Source organism: Salvelinus alpinus, chromosome 6, assembly GCF_045679555.1.
Source record: "Salvelinus alpinus chromosome 6, SLU_Salpinus.1, whole genome shotgun sequence".
NCBI classification, from domain to species: Eukaryota; Metazoa; Chordata; class Actinopteri; order Salmoniformes; family Salmonidae; genus Salvelinus; species Salvelinus alpinus.
Window position 1 is genome coordinate 25,423,798 of NC_092091.1, and position 16,800 is coordinate 25,440,597.

At 45.7% G+C, this 16,800-nt stretch overlaps 1 protein-coding gene across 3 annotated transcripts in view; it reads right to left on the reverse strand.

Moving 5' to 3' along the window:
• Positions 1–16,800, reverse strand: part of LOC139578441 (breast cancer anti-estrogen resistance protein 3-like) — a 96,772-nt gene that overhangs the window by 53,997 nt on the left and 25,975 nt on the right. Inside the window, exon 1 of one of the 3 annotated variants that reach the window (XM_071406022.1) lies at positions 1,949–2,110. The exons of the other annotated variants lie outside the window; for them this stretch is intronic. The gene's annotated coding sequence lies outside the window, so the exon portion shown is untranslated. Of the gene's footprint in view, positions 1–1,948; positions 2,111–16,800 lie in introns of those variants that run through there. 3 annotated transcript variants of the gene reach the window in all.

A 16,800-nucleotide genomic window follows, 5' to 3' on the forward strand; every position in this document is an offset into this window, starting at 1 on the left:
AGCAGGGTGTCTAGCTTGCACCGTATCTAGTTTACTGGAAGGAACAGGAAGCTGTGGAGAAAGGATCTGACTTGTGAATAGCTCACATGCCCAATCAGCTGAGGCGTGGAGGCAACAGGCAGTTTCATTTTTGCCTGATTTCCTTTTTCCCTCTTATAATCATACTTTTTTTATATAGAAAAACAACACAATTGGATGTTCTAAGTCCACAACAATGTTTCAACCACATCAGGGGACCATTTTTGACGTCTGGGAAGAATCTAATACATTTTGTGCGCACCAGCAATAGACCATTGTTTGGTTAGCAGTGTTTCTGTAGCACTCATGTCATTGCAGAGTTTGCAAAACAAATGGCCACTGGATTGATGCAAAGTTAACATGTAATTGAGAAGGTTTTTGGGAAAACCTTCTTCTGGTTGAGATGGAATCATTAGCATCATCGCTAGCGGCTACACAAAGTGTAGACATACACGTGCACCGCACACACACATAGACAGGGGCATTCCTGTGCCGTTTCACAATGTTGCAGGAAAATACGAATCACTGATACATTTTGTTCGTGACTTATGATTAACTTGGGCAAATTAATGCATTTTCTAATAAGTTCAATAGATTTAGTTGATTTCCTACTACTAAAACCAATACATTTTTAAATATTGTTGAATTCAGTTTTAACGTCTGGATTCCGTCCACATTCTCCGCTACGCAGATTTTATAAGGCCCTACAGCTCCAGCTCTGTCACATGCTGCAGGCCTGGTGCCTCATTACCCAGACAGCCAAGCAGACACACCGGGAAAGCTAATGAGTGGCACAGGAAAACAATGCCACAAATAAAAATCATGCAGGGAAATGAAGAGGGATAAAATTAACCAGAGGAAACTGATTGAGTGAGGTTGCCCTTCCTCTCTCACCGCAAACTGGAGAGAGTGGATGGGCGGAAAACTGAGGACAAACATGCTTGCACACAGACATTAGCATAAACATACACACACACACACACAGCAGTGCATTACTGAAGCATCCCCTAGCCAGTCTTTCTCTCCAGATCTCTGAAAAGAACAATGAGCCCAACTGTCACATGACACTTGTTTGGGCCCTTCTTTTGTTGAGAAAGGGGGGGTGTTTGATATTAACTCAGATCTTCCTCTCCTCAGAGAGAGAGAGAGAGAGAGAGAGAGAGAGAGAGAGAGAGAGAGAGAGAGAGAGAGAGAGAGAGAGAGAGAGAGAGAGAGAGAGAGAGAGAGAGAGAGAGAGAGAGAGAGAGAGAGAGAGAGAGAGAGAGAGAGAGAGAGAGAGAGAGAGAGAGAGAGAGAGAGAGAGAGAGAGAGAGAGAGAGAGAGAGAGAGAGAGAGAGAGAGAGAGAGAGAGAGAGAGAGAGAGAGAGAGAGAGAGAGAGAGAGAGAGAAACCCGCTGAGTCTCAGTTTATGGGCTGCATGGCTGGTCTGTGTGTGACATATTAATCGCTAGTTATTAAAAGCCCACAGCGGTGGCTGCCACTCCATTCCTCACCAACAAGACCAGCTACTGTCATCTCTCTCCTACACACACAGCATCTTAGGTGGCCAATTTCCCAAGGGAAAAGTCTCAGAAAACAAAGTCCTTGAAAGACATCGATTCAGTAGTTGAAATGCTTATCTTATGATATTGTGTAAAATAAAGAAAAAACGTTTTAGGAAATATTTGTAAAAGATTGACCTTGTTAGTGAGAAAAGGCGGTAAAAACTGAATTGACTGAAGTAATTCTATTAAAAACAATACTGAGAGTTTCCTGTTGTAGTGAAGATGTGTAAAGTCTGAATAAATCAACGTTCTTTGAAGTCGTAAACAAACTAGAGAGATAGATACTGCCCACACCTCTGTAACTCCTATCAGCATTTAGATACAACACCATCACACTCCAACACTCCCTGTGACTTCCATTCAGTATCATTTCCAGAATTCCTTACCTGTCTTTTTAAAGTTGCACTTGTTTTGAAAAAGAGCACAGCCAGAGATTTCCTCCTCACTTTACTTGAGTAGAGTTCCTCCTGAGCTGTAGCACTACAGAGTCCAAGGCATAGTAAAATGACTGACCAGCACAAAGACTCACACAGACAGGCAACAACAAGACCAGCGTGCAGAAACAAATTCCTTCCTCATCTCTCTCTCTCTCGCTCTCGCTCTGGCTTTGTGTCCCTACGCCTCCCACAGTGGCTGTGTTGCCTTCCTATTCCCCTCAGTAGTATGACATCTATCTCTCAATTCAATTCAAGGGGCTTTATTGGCATGGGACACAAAATCAGCAAAAAAAGAAACGTCCTCTCACTGTCAACTGCGTTTATTTTCAGCAAACTTAATGTGTACATATTTGTATGAACATAACAAGGTTCAACAACTGAGACATAAACTGAACAAGTTCCACAGACATGTGACTAACAGAAATGGAAATATGTGTCCCTGAACAAAGGAGGGGTCAAAATCAAAAGTAACAGTCAGTATCTGGTGTGGCCACCAGCTGCATTAAGTACTGCAGTGCATCTCCTCCTCATGGACTGCACCAGATTTGCCAGTTCTTGCTGTGAGATGTTACCCCACTCTTCCACCAAGGCACCTGCAAGTTCCCGGACATTTCTGGGGGGAATGGCCCTAGCCCTCACCCTCCGATCCAACAGGTTCCAGGCGTGCTCAATGGGATTGAGATCTGGGCTCTTCGCTGGCTATGTCAGAACACTGACATTCCTGTCTTGCAGGAAATCACGCACAGAACGAGCAGTATGGCTGGTGGCATTGTCATGCTGGAGGGTCATGTCAGGATGAGCCTGCAGGAAGGGTACCACATGAGGGAGGAGGATGTCTTCCCTGTAACGCACAGCATTGAGATGGCTGCAATGACAACAAGCTCAGTCTGATGATGCTGTGACACACCGCCCCAGACCATGACGGACCCTCCACCTCCAAATCGATCCCGCTCCAGAGTACAGGCCTTGATGTAACGCTCATTCCTTCGACGATAAATGATAAACGAATCCGACCATCACCCCTGGTGAAACAAAACCGCATCTCGTCAGTGAAGAGCACTTTTTGCCAGTCCTGTCTGGTCCAGCGACGGTGGGTTTGTGCCCACAGGCGACGTTGTTGCCAGTGATGTCTGGTGAGGACCTGCCTTACAACAGGCCTATAAGCCCTCAGTCCAGCCTCTCTCAGCCTATTGCACAGTCTGAGCACTGATGGAGGGATTGTGCGTTCCTGGTGTAACTCAGGCAGTTTTTGTTGCCATCCTGTACCTGTCCCGCAGGTGTGATATTCGGTTGTTCCGATCCTGTGCAGGTGTTGTTACACGTGGTCTGCCACTGCGAGGACGATCAGCTGTCCATCCTGTCTCCCTGTAGCGCTGTCTTAGGTGTCTCACAGTAGGGACATTGCAATTTATTGCCCTGTTTAGATGGAATTTGTATTTGTGGTCCTGGCGACTGGACCTTTTTTGGAACATCATTATTTTGGTCATACTGAGATTTACTGTCAGGGCTCTGGTCTGGCAGAATCTGTGCCGAAGATCTAGGTGCTGCTGTAGGCCCTCCTTGGTTGGTGACAGAAGCACCAGATCATCAGCAAACAGTAGACATTTGACTTCATATTCTCGTAGGGTGAGGCCGGGTGCTGCAGACTGTTCTAGTGCCCTCGTCAATTCATTGATATATGTGTTGAAGAGGGTCGGGCTTAAGCTGCATCCCTGTCTCACCCCACGGCCATGTGGGAAGAAATGTGTGTGTTATTTGCCTATTTTAACTGCACACTTGTTGTTTGTGTACATGGATTTTATAATGTTGTATGTTTTTCCCCCCAACACCATTTTCCATCAATTTGTATAGCAGACCCTCATGCCAAATTGAGTCAAAGGCTTTTTTTCTTAAATCAACAAGGCATGAGAAGACTTTGCCTTTGTTTTGGTTTGTTTGTTTTTCAATTAGGGTGTGCAGGGTGAATACGTGGTCTGTCGTACGATAATTTGGTAAAAAGCCAATTTGACATTTGCTCAGTACATTGTTTTCACTGAAGAAATGTACGAAGTTTCGAAAATGCAGAGAATTTTCCCAAGGTTGCTGTTGATGCATATCCATGGTAGTTATTGGGGTCAAATTTGTCTCCACTTTTGTGGATTGGGGTGATCAGTCCTCTTTCTCTCTGAAACACACACACACACATGCCCCTGCTCCTCCACACACACCACCCCATAGGGGAGTGATTTACGACTTCCCAGCCACACCCTCTGGGTTGGGTGGAGCCAGCAGAGTTGTCTCCTGACCGGCCCCTGCCCCTGACCTCCCTCCATCCTCCCCCTCACCCCCCATCCTCCCCCTCACCCCCTATCCTCCCACTGCCCCGCAGCACTGAAAACTTCCCTCTCCTCTTCCCCCCTCTTTCCCTACTTTTCCTCTTTCAGCAAAGCCCAGGATAGAGGACAGAGCAGCCTAACCCTCCCAACAACAACCTTTGTTACTGCCCAGTTTCACTCCACATTATGTCATGGCAGCTAGAAACAAAAAGGTCTAAATAGTGATAAATATCTTTTAATGTTCTTTGAACAAGACGTTACTGTCACTTGTCATTATACAGACAATGCAACAGTGGGCCTATGATGTGCAATCTGGTCACATCTCTGAAAACATTAAAATAATTTGTATACAATTTTAAGGTAGCTAGTATCGTGTCTTGTAAGAGAGGAAGTCGTGTTTGTCTTGACTGTGGTACTGAATACACTTTCCCCTGTCTTTGTCCTCTAAATATTCCACATTGTCTTCTAAATATAACACACACCCCAGTGTGTGTTTTTGTGTGTGTTCCTTCCTGGCTCACCCTGGCAGAGGACACCAGTGCTGTGGCCCCATGATTGAGAGCACAGGTCAAATCAAATCAAACTTTATTTGTCACATGCGCGGAATACAAGTGTAGACCTTACTGTGAAATGCTTACTACAAGCTCTTAACCAACAGTGCAGTTCAAGAAGAGTTAAGAAAATATTTACCAAATAAACTAAAGTAAAATAATAATAAAAAGTAACACAATAACATAAGAATAATGAGGCTATATACAGGGGGTACCGGTACCGAGTCAGTGTGCGGGGGTACAGGTTAGAGGTAATTTGTACATGTAGGTAGAGGTGAAGTGACTATGCATCGATAATAAACATCGAGTAGCAATAGTGTACAAAACAAATGGGGGGGGGGGGGGGGGGGGGGTTTTGGTGTGTTTGGACCATGATAGATTGTTGGTGATGTGAACACCAAGGAACTTGAAACTCTCGTCCCGCTCCACGACAGCCCCGTTAATGTTAATGGGGGCCTGTTCGGACCGTCTTTTCCTGTAGTCCACGATCAGCTCCTTTGTTTTGCTCACATTGAGGGAGAGGTTGTTGTCCTGGCACCACACTGCCAGTTCTCTGAATTCCTCCCAATGGGCTGTCTCATCGCTGTCGGTGATCAGGCCTACCACTGTTGTGTCGTCAGCAAACTTAATGACGGTGTTATATTTGGCCATGTCATGGGTCAGAGTCGGTGTAGTAGGTTTCAATCTTAATCCTGTATTGACGCTTTGCTTGTTTGATGGTTCGTCTGAGGGCATAGCAGGATTTCTTATAGGCGTACGGATTAGTGTCCCGCTCTTTGAAAGCGGCAGCTCTAGCCTTTAGCTCGATGCGGATGTTGCTTGTAATGCATGGCTTCTGGTTGGGATATGTACGTACGGTCACTGTGGAGACGACATCGTCGATGCACTTATTGATGAAGCCGATGACTGAGGTTGTATACTCCTCAATGCCATTGGATGAATCCCAGAACATATTCCAGTCTGTGCTAGCAAACCAGTCCTGTAGCGTAGCATCCGCGTCATCTGACCACTTCCATATTGAGTGAGTCACTGGTACTTCCTGCTTTAGTTTATGCTTTTAAGCAAGAATCAGGAGGATAGAATTATGGTCAGATTTGCCAAATGGAGGGCGCGGGAGAGCTTTGTATGCATCTCTGTGTGTGGAGTAAAGGTGGTCTAGAGTTTTTTTCCCTCTGGTTACACATGTGACATGCTGGTAAAAATTTGGTAAAACTGATTTAAGTTTGCCTGCATTAAAGTCCCCGGCCACTAGGAGCGCCGTTTCTGGATGAGCATTTTCTTGTTTGCTTATGGCCTTATAGAGTTGGTTGAGTGCTGTCTTAGTGCCAGCATCGGTCTGTGGTGGTAAATAGACAGCTACGAATAATATAGATGAGAACTCTCTTGGTAGATAGTGTGGTCTACAGCTTATCATAAGGTACTCTACCTCAAGCGAGCAATACCGCGAAACTTCTTTAATATTAGACATTGCGCACCAGCTGTTATTGACAAAAAGACACACACCCCCACCCCTCGTCTTACCAGACGTAGCTTCTCTGTTCTGCCGGTGCATTGAAAATCCCCCCATGTCATGTATACTACCTCTCTGCCCTCTAGTTTACCAGATTGCTGATTATTACGCACACCTGTCACCATCGTCACACGCACCAGCGCTTATTGACACTAACCTGGACTCCATCACCTCCTTGATTACCTGCCTTATTTATGTTACTCCCTTTGGTACCCTCCCCAGGCATTATTGTTTCTGTATCTATTTCGTGTCGGTGCGCTGTTCGTGTTTCTTGATTTGTTCATGTTCGTTTATTTATTAAATGTATTCACTCCCTGAACTTGCTTCCCGACTCTCAGCGTACATCGTTACAGAATAATGCCTCACCAAAGGGAAGCATCAAGGCGTGTTTCTTGTTTTTGTGTTGGAGGTGTCGTCGGGTCTGGGTTCTGCCGGCTTTTCAGGCATTCATACCTCAGTCGGTACAACAGGGTATCAAGACTCGGTTGGCGGGTCAAGCGGCTGTTGCCGTGTCTACCGAGGATGCCTCAGCTAGCTCATCAGGCTTCCATGCCTTAGCTAACTCGTAAGGTTTTCAAGACTCGGTAGGCTCGGCAGGCTCCCATGCCACAGCTGGCTCGCCAGGCTCCGGCGCTTCAGGCTGCTCGTAAGGTTCCTGTGCCTTTACGGAGTCGACTGGTCTGCTCCTGATCCCCGGGAACGTCCCTCTGGTCGGCGTCCTGCGGCTGGGGCCGCGCATCAGGGAGGTGTACGATCACGTATACTCCCTCTCTGGCCTCTAGGTCACCAGACTGCTGATTATGACGCACACCTGTCACCAAAGTCATGCGCACCAGCGCTTATTGACACATCCCCTCCTTGATTACCTACCCTATTTATGTTACTCCCTTTGGTTCCTTCCTCAGGTGTTATTGTTTCTGTATCTGTTTCATGTCGGTGCGCTGTTTGTGTTTCTTGATTTGTTCATGTTTGTTTATTTATTAAATGTATTCATTCCCTGAACTTGCTTCCCGACTCTCAGCGTACGTACATCGTTACACTCCAGCTCTATATTATCCATGTCGTCGTTCAGCCACGACTCGGTGAAACATAAGAAATTGGTAGGTAGGGTAATCGTAGGTCATCAAATTTACTTTCCAATGATTGCATGTTAGCAAGTAGAATTGATGGCAGTGGGAGTTCACTCGCTCACTTACGGATTCTCAAAAGGCAGCTCGATCGGCATCCTCTTTCCTCCATCTTTTCTTCATGCAAATGACGGGGATCTAGGCCTGTTCCCAGGAGAGAAGTATATCTTTCTCGTTGGACTCGTTAAAGGAAAAAGCTTCTTCCAGTTCGTGGTGAGTAATCCCAGTTCTGATGTCCAGAAGTTATTTTCGTTCATAAGAGACGGTAGCAGCAACATTATGTACAAAAGAAGTAACAAAAGAAGTTAATACAAAATAGCACAATTGGTTACGGGCATGTAAAACATCAGCCATCCTCTTCGGCGTCATCTTAAGTCAGGTGATGTTTGTTTTGTGTAACGTTATGCTAAATCTGCCACGGTGACTCAGGGTCAGGGCTCTGTGTGTGTGTGTGTGTGTGTGTGTGTGTGTGTGTCTGTGTGTGTCTGTGTCTGTGTCTGTGTGTGTGTGTGTGTGTGTGTGTGTGTGTGTGTGTGTGTGTGTGTGTGTGTGTGTGTGTGTGTGTGTGTGTGTGTGTGTGTGTGTGTGTGTGTGTGTGTGTGTGTGTGTGTGTGTGTGTGTGTGTGTGTGTCTCCACAGAAGCCTTCAGCACATGAGACCCAGCTGGGTCTTTTGTCAGGAGCAGTGCTTGATTTGGGCAGGAGCTCAAAGGTTCTACTGCATTTCCTCTTGTAGAATATTAGCTAAAAAGTATTGTGGAGCTCCTGCACCTAAATATAAACAGTAATGGCACCCAACATGAGTAACGTCAACTATTTCAGTCAAAGTCAGGCATTGGTCAGGAGGACAGACACACACAGAGACACACACCAGGCATACACTGGAAAGACATCTGGAATCAGATCTCCAGTTTCACTGCACCTGCCAGGACTATACTCTAGATGAGTATACCTCATAACACCCCTCATTTATCAAGGTGTCAGGTATCTAAAAATGTTTCACACATTACAAATATGAAACGTGTTTAGTATAGAAATGTTACATAAACAGAATGGCATACTATGTGATGTAACTTCAATCAGTCAAAGTCATTTTCTTTGACATGAACCAATTAGAGAATTGTTGATAATGTAGACAGTGTCTGTGTGTTCTCCTTTATGTATTGGTGAAGTCTGGCTTGGCACAGCTTGTCATTGAGTGACACTGTACAGACCTGGTGCTATCTTTTGACCTGGGTGTCTCAGGCACCTCAACTACATACACACACATGCATGCACGTGTAACGGATGTGAAATGGCTAGCTAGTTAGCGGTGGTGCGCGCTAATAGCATTTCAATCGGTTACGTCACTCGCTTTGAGACCTTGAAGTAGTGGTTCCCCTTGCTCTGCAAGGGCCGTGGCTTTTGTGGAGCGATGGGTAACGACGCTTCGTTGGTGACTGTTGTTGATGTGTGCAGAGGGTCCCTGGTTCGCGCCCGGGTCGGGGCGAGGGGACGGACTAAAGTTATACTGTTACATTGATGCTGTTGACCCGGATCACTGGTTGCTGCGGAAAAGGAGGAGGTCGAAAGGGGGGTGAGTGTAACGGATGTGAAATGGCTAGCTAGTTTGCGGTGGTGCGCGCTAATAGCGTTTCAATCGGTTACGTCACTCGCTTTGAGACCTTGAAGTAGTGGTTCCCCTTGCTCTGCAAGGGCCGCGGCTGTTGTGGAGCGATGGGTAACGATGCTTCGTTGGTGACTGTTGTTGATGTGTGCAGAGAGTCCCTGGTTCGCGCCCGGGTCGGGGCGAGGGGACGGACTAAAGTTATACTGTTACACACGCAAGGGACACACACACACACGCAGCCAGAGTCTCCCTCCTGTCCGGAGCAGCCAGAGTGTCCCTCCTGTCCGGAGCAGCCAGAGTCTCCCTCCTGTCTGGAGCAGCCAGAGTCTCCCTCCTGTCCGGAGCAGCCAGGGTCGCCCTCCTGTCCGGGTCCCCGGTCCGGGGTCGGCGGTAAGGGTCCCCGCTCCAGAGGCGCCACCTAAGTGGGCCAAGACTAAGGTGGAGCGGGGTCCACGTCCCACACCAGAGCCGCCACCGCGGTGAAATGCCCACCCAGACCCTCCCCTATAGGTTCAGGTTTTGCGGCCGGAGTCCGCACCTTTGGGGGGGGGGGGGTACTGTCAATATAGAGCTGGAGTGTATAGATGCCCTGACCGTAGAGATCTTTTTTATGTCTCTATTTTGGTTGGTCAGGGCGTGAGTTTGGGTGGGCATTCTATGTCTGGTGTTCTATGTTGTCTATTTCTTTGTGTTTGGCCGTGTGTGGTTCTCAATCAGAGGCAGCTGTCTATCGTTGTCTGTTTTCCCACTTTGAGTTGTGGGTGATTATTTTCTGTTTAATGTTTTTCGTCACCTTACAGAACTGTTAGTTTGTTGTGTTGTTGTTTTGTTAGAGTGTTCATATTTATTAAAATAACGTATTATGAATACTTACCACGCTGCACCTTGGTCTTCTCTTCTCCTTCTCCCGACGACGTTCGTTACACACACACACACAAACTCTCTCCAGTGCACATGCACTCACCGAGGGAACGTTTGGATGCCAGGTGCTATGCTTTTTTCCCCTCTGAAAAGATCCAAAAGTCCTGATCCATCCCATTTCTCACATGGTTGTAAAGAAAGGAGGGCATTTCCAGGAAATCACTCCTCTGATCACTCCTCCACCCATTATTTGCTCTGAGTCAAGACCCTGATCTGTAATCTGCTGGTGGTTACTCACAGCACTGCCTGTTGATGCCCATTAACAGCCACCATGACTCAGGAGCCAGCCATCCCATGCCCATGAGCTGTCAATCATAACCAAGTTCCCTCTGGGGAAAATACAGTGATTTTGTTCTGTAAAGGGAAATGTTTTTGTACAGGGAAGTACTGGATGTCTACTAAGACTGTTTCTCTAACAGTCTTTTCCCTATGCTGTAGTTTCGATCTGAGTAGAGGACAGTATGTAAACCTGAAGACGTCCCTCTCCGCCCAGTACCCAAGGCTGAGAAGAAGAACAGTTTATCAGCACATGTAAACTATCCTTGTTTTAAAGAACGCCTCATTCCATAACTTTTAACGGCGTATAAATTCAAGGATGTGTTGTACTTCAGTTGGCATGGAATCCATTTCTTTGGAGGAGTGGATATTTAACCTGTGATCAAACCAGGGGCTACACAACCACAGTGTTACTGCATCATCCTAACTCTGTTGGTGAACACTCTTCTGATAACAGAACAACGTTAGTGGGACCAGGTTAAGCTAAATATGACTCAACTACAACACCAACTCATAAAATTCTCTGTTATTCAGTTATGACCAATGTTTGGTCCACAGTCTCCATGGTGGAATTCTCTCACCATGGTAACTCGTATTTTCCGTCAGGGACAAATAATAGCTCATCAGCATGCTGCTGAATTTCTGTCCATCTATCTTCTCACACTACTGACGACCTGTTACATTTGTTTATTTTATTTAACCTTTATTTAACTAGGCAAGTCAGTTAAGAAACAAATTCTTTATTACAATGACGGCCTACCAAAAGGCAAAAGGCCTCCTGCGGGGACGGGGGCTGGGATTAAAAATCTAAATAAAATAAAATACAAATATAGGACAAAACACACATCACGACATAAAGAGAGGCCTTAGACAACAACATAGTGTAACAGTTTAACTTTAGTCCGTCCCCTCGCCCCGGGCGCGAACCAGGGACCTTCTGCACACATCAACAACTGACACCCACGAAGCATCGTTACCCATCGCTCCACAAAGGCCGCAGCCCTTGCAGAGCAAGGGGAACCACTACTTCAAGGTCTCAAAACGAGTGACGTAACCGATTGAAACGCTATTAGCGCACACCACCGCTAACTAGCTAGCCATTTCACATCCATTACACTCACCCCCCTTTTCCGCAGCAACCAGTGATCCGGGTCAACAGCATCAATGTAACAGTTTAACTTTAGTCCGTCCTCTCGCGCGAATCAGGGACCTTCTGCACACGTCAACAACTGACACCCACGAAGCATCGTTACCCATCGCTCCACAAAGGCCGCAGCCCTTGCAGAGCAAGGGGAACCACTACTTCAAGGTCTCAAAGCGAGTGACGTAACCGATTGAAAAGCTATTAGCGCGCACCACCGCTAACTAGCTAGCCATTTCACATCCGTTACAATAGCATGGTAGGAACAAAACATGACAACAACATGGTAGCAACAAAACATGTCAGCAGCACAACATGGTAGCAGCACAAAACAGGGTACAAACATTATTGGGCACAGACAGCAGCACAAGGGCAAGAAGGTAGAGACAACAATACATCACGCAAAGCAGCCACAACTGTTAGTAAGAGTGTCTGTCAGCCTGTCACCAAGGGGAAGTCCACACACAGTGTGAAGAGGAATGGCTGAGACCCAACAGCACAACAAAAGCTATGGCTGTCAGTCAGCAGTGCGTGTTGTAAAAATAATGGATGGCCCTGTGTCTGACAATGCTGTGTAGCATGGTGGCTAATGCAGCAGGCTGGTGGATGGCCTTGGATTGGACACGCTGCTTAAACTTGGTTTGCTGTTTTACAATCAGCTATCAGCACTAAGAAAGAGATCATTAGGACCAGTGTTATTCCAAATGGAGCTCTCTCTCTCTCTCTCTCTCTCTCTCTCTCTCTCTCTCTCTCTCTCTCTCTCTCTCTCTCGCGCTCTCTCTCTCTCTCTCTCTCTCTCTCTCTCTCTCTCTCTCTCTCTCTCTCTCTCTCTCTCTCTCTCTCTCTCTCTCTCTCTCTCTCTCTCTCTCTCTCTCTCTCTCTCTCTCTCTCTCTCTCTCTCTCTCTCTCTCTCTCTCTCTCTCTCTCTCTCTCTCTCTCTCTCTCTCTCTCTCTCTCTCTCTCTCTCTCTCTCTCTCTCTCTCTCTCTCTCTCTCTCTCTCTCTCTCTCTCTCTCTCTCTCTCTCTCTCTCTCTCTCTCTCTCTCTCTCTCTCTCTCTCTCTCTCTCTCTCTCTCTCTCTCTCTCTCTCTCTCTCTCTCTCTATCTATCTATCTATCTATCTATCTATCTCTCTTCGCAGCATGCCCAGCTGTTGACAATGGAGGACTGTGTTTATGTTGGTGACGATCATAGCTAGTCTGGTCTGGACAGACTGAACTCTCTCACCACTAACCGTCAAACCTTCCACTGTCCCGCCCCATGTGACAGAGGAGACATGGGAACTGGGACCACTCGGAGAACGCCCTTCTCAATCACAACACGTTGATCCCATGAAGTTTCAAAAGGCATCTTGTTGTAATAGTAGCAGGCATTGTTGTTATCACATCGGACACTTCAATCTCTTTCTATCCAACCCACAAGCATTTCATCCCCATGCTGTCATAATCTGGATCTCACAATAGTTTCCATAACCATCCCATCAATCATGGCCATGTCTGTGACATCACATGTCACCTTCAGGACCTGAGGGGCAATGCAGAGAGGATTGCTGTATGTCATGATGAGATTAAATGATCATAGTGTGGGACTCACTGGGCAAAGACTAGTATAACATTGATCTTATACCTTTATTTATTGCAGCTAACTTTTTTTGCAGTGTTTCTAATTCTCAGAGATGAAAGTGCTATGTCTTTCAAATGCTCTTATCTGGGTCACAAGATGAGTTTGCAATTTCCAAAGGATGCCATTAACTTGAACAAATACTGTACATAGACAATCTGCCCTAATAGAAGGGAAGGCAGCATGCCAACTCTCCATTTAATGGTAGTCTTATACTACCTGCTCTCAGCGATTCTCTGGCCTGTCATCTATGTCGATGCTGTGTGGTGACTTAAATGCTCAGTAAGGAATCTTATAGGAGCATTAGGACCAAAAAACGGGATGCATTATGTTTTTTCCCCAAGAAAAGCAATGTTATGTATGTTTAGAAGTCTGTAGAATACTAAAGGAATAAATTAATTATAACAAATATTATGAAAACCTATTTTAAAAGTCTCCCTAATCGAAAAGAGGCATTGTTTACGACTCTAAACACAAGGCTTTTGAATCTTAGCCTGATACTAATAACATATATTTGGCTTGGAAACAGTGGGTTATGAGAGGGCATTTCACAAAAGTCATAAAGCATGAAATGACAATGTGCTTGAATGTTTAAAATGATGATCATTTGATTAAATATTCTCTGGTACTTTTGTGTACTTTTTTAGCCAGTAGTTCTGAAAGTAGCACTCATGAGTCAAAAGTGGTCCCTGAAAATGGTGTACTACGTCACATATGTGCACCATGTCATTGCTCTCTCTTTCGCTCTGCTGTGGGTTTATCAAGTGCATCTTGCTTGCTGTCACTCATATGGCGAGGGGCTGAAGCTCATTGGTTGAACTCAAATTGGTAAGGGGCTGGCCCATGTGGGGGACAATTTGGGAGAAATGGCGCAGCACAGCTTCCAGAAAAACAGTCACTTTCAAACTAGGAATTTCGTGGCTAATTGGGGTAAAACAGTAATTCTGCTCACAGATTATGCATGTATGAACTACACATTGTCACAACCAGCAAACCGCCAAAGTTCCAGAGCTTGTATTTCAATTTATCATATGAAAAAAACACCCAGCATGACTGAAACATTTAATCTACTTCTGTGGAACACAGTACTGCATAGGAAATATGTTCAGTAGAAATTCAATACTTTTCAATAGTGACAATTCCATTCTAATCGTTTTGAGGCTACTTATCCATCTGCTTTACATTACTGAATCACAATGTCGAATGTGCCATATTTGTCTCATAGAGCTCAGACTCCTCAAAGAGAAAAGATAACAGTCAGAATAACAGAAGGCTCATCTATTTTAGTCTGGCTAACACCTAACAAAGTCTGTCACGGTCGTTTGTTGAATAAATGGACCAAGGCGCAGCGTGCGTAGAGTTCCACATGATTTAATCAATGAAACTCACAAAAAAAACAATAAAGAATAAACCAACTTGAAGTTCAAGCAGTGCTCACAGGCAACTACACATAAATAAGATCCCACACACAACAGGTGGAAAAAAGGCTGCCTAAATATGATCCCCAATCAGAGACAACGATAGACAGCTGCCTCTGATTGGGAACCATACCAGGCCAACATAGAAATACAAAAAACTAGAGTACCCACCCTAGTCACACCCTGACCTAACCAAAATAGAGAATAAAAAGACTCTCTAAGGTCAGGGCGTGACAAAGTCCTCCTTACTTCAGAGTCTGAAAAGGCTATTTTCATGTTGTCGGGCACGATGCGTCGATAATGAAGGGGATGTGCTTTTTTTACTGATTGGTTCTCCTTGTGTCTTTCTCACTGAAACACCCACATGGACAGCCACACACAGCCCGTGAGCACCGTCCCCTTCCAATACAACTGTTGGATTTTCAAATCCAAACAGCGTGAGGTACTAATACTTTAAAAAAAAAAGAAAACATTTAAGCTCAGCACATTCAGGAGCACATTTCTGCAACAGTCTCCTGTCCAGACCAGTGTGTCACAGCTCTCCCTCGCTGTGAGTCACGTGAGTTAAGTCAGCCATCCTCAGTCTATTTAGCACTATCCCTGAATCCACACACCATTGACTAACACTCCCTGCAAGTTTGCTTTTCTGATCGTTTGTGAGAGATGCATTTAAACTTGTGGTGTGGATGGATGGTGCAACATGAGAATGGATGACCCTTTTACCACAAACCCTCTCAGGTGCTACAACAGGATTTACCAGCAGCCCAAAGCCACTTATTGCCATAAAAACCCATAAAAACAAGAAGTGTCTTTTATTAGGAATGGAATATTGACAAAACGGCCTTACTAGAATATTCTAAACCAAATGTCCTTCTCTTGGCAGTAGCCATAGCAACAGTAGGGAGTTTGCGTATAATGCATGAGTCCTCATCCCCACTTCTCTAGAGTTAATTATACACAGCAGGACACCTGCCTCAGGGCAGTCACCACTGCTCCAACTCTTACAGCTGCCTGGGTAGACCTTGTGTGTGTGTGTGTGTGTGTGTGTGTGTGTGTGTGTGTGTGTGTGTGTGTGTGTGTGTGTGTGTGTGTGTGTGTGTGTGTGTGTGTGTGTGTGTGTGTGTGTGTGTGTGTGTGTGTGTGTGTGTGTGTGTGTGTGTGTGTGTGTGTGTGTGTGTGTGTGTGTGTGTGTGTCACAGGACACTGCTGAGGGGAGGATGGCTCATAATAATAATAATAATAATAGCTGGAATGGAGTAAATGGAATGGGATCAAACACATGGAAACCATGTGTTTGATACCATTCAATTTATTATTTTCCAGCCATTACTATGAGCCCGTCCTCCCAATTATGGTGCTACCGGCCACCTGAGGTGTTTGTGTGTTCCACTGTGGTTGTAGGAGTATAATGCTGTGATATGTGTGTGGTGCTGTACATACATCCCACTCACCCAAGGCGGAAGCATGCCTTTGCGTGACACAATACCTGTGTTTACAGTAAATGAGACTGTTTTGATTTCTTTCTCTGTTCCCAGGAGCATGATGCCTGTCTGTCTTATCTCAGTAATCCCTACGTGTTGCCATCAGCCTCATGGTGCTTTCATGACTTACAGCTGAACACCTCATTAGCTTCTCTTGTCTTTATAGGTGGCGTCAAGGGATAAGAATCGGAGAAGAAAAGAAAAAACATGAAAACTGTTGATTATCCTCATCAAGTCACTGATGAGTCAAGTCACTGGTGACTTTATTCACTCAGATGGCCAGGAAAAAGTCTATAGCCTTTAACTAGGGCACATCGTTTTCCCTGGTGACTATAAGAAAAGTGTCAGCTACTATTCAGCACAACACTGTTTCTCTGGAGGGGCCTCTCCTCTGACCCCTGGACCAGAAAGGTGGGGCCGTGGGGTGGCAGTGGCTGATGGGAGAGTGCCGGGGGTCTTGTTCCTCACTAGGCCTATCCTCTCTATTCTCTCTATACTTCCAAACACATTATGGGGCCTGCGCTTCCCAACACAAACAGAGGACCGGACAGGGGGAGACAGCGGGAGGGAGGGCTGGGAACCAGACAAACAGGGCCTGAGCCAGTCTGTGAAAACAGCCATGATAAGGCCTGCTCCTGTTTGGTCAGCCGTGTGAGTGTTGGAAGAGAAAGACACTTCTCTTGTTAAAGCACGGCCACTTTCCCTACTTTCACATCCAAAGAAGTGTAAGTGCATCGGCAGTGCGTGTTACAGTATGTGGCATATGCACGGCATATTGCATTTAGCAAACAACAGCTCAAAATGTATGCTGTAATATTGTGGCTTTCAAAAGGA